Raw genomic sequence first — 419 nt, 5'->3', positions numbered from 1 at the left:
TCACTGGAATATTTTTCTGTTAGTTTTAATCATTCCATGCCCACAGCTTTCCTGAACTCTTGAACATCTTCCTTCCTTATCAGTGGAACTGTTATGTGAAAATTTCTCTCCCCTGCTGTTCTTTGTCTTAGTAACTGAAGCATTTGTGCATTATAGTGTTGTTAAATTATAAGTAAAGATGGAGACATTTGTCTGTGTTAATAAGGTTGTGTCAACAACCTCTGAATATAAATCCGGGATATGAAGGTCATTACAGTTGATCTTCTGAAAAAATACGCTACTCTAATTAAACACTGGTAGCTATCATTGCTCTTGAAGTTGTTCTGGGAAGCTTAAATTGTCTTCTTGCCCCTAGGAGATTGAAGAACTTTCTATTTCAGGGTTCTCCCTTTCTGAAAGATGAGAATACACCTGAATAT

The sequence above is a fragment of the Sylvia atricapilla genome, chromosome 6 (assembly GCF_009819655.1).
Source record: "Sylvia atricapilla isolate bSylAtr1 chromosome 6, bSylAtr1.pri, whole genome shotgun sequence".
NCBI lineage: Eukaryota > Metazoa > Chordata > Aves > Passeriformes > Sylviidae > Sylvia > Sylvia atricapilla.
The sequence above is the reverse complement of the archived record's forward strand: the minus strand, read 5'-3'. Positions refer to the sequence as shown.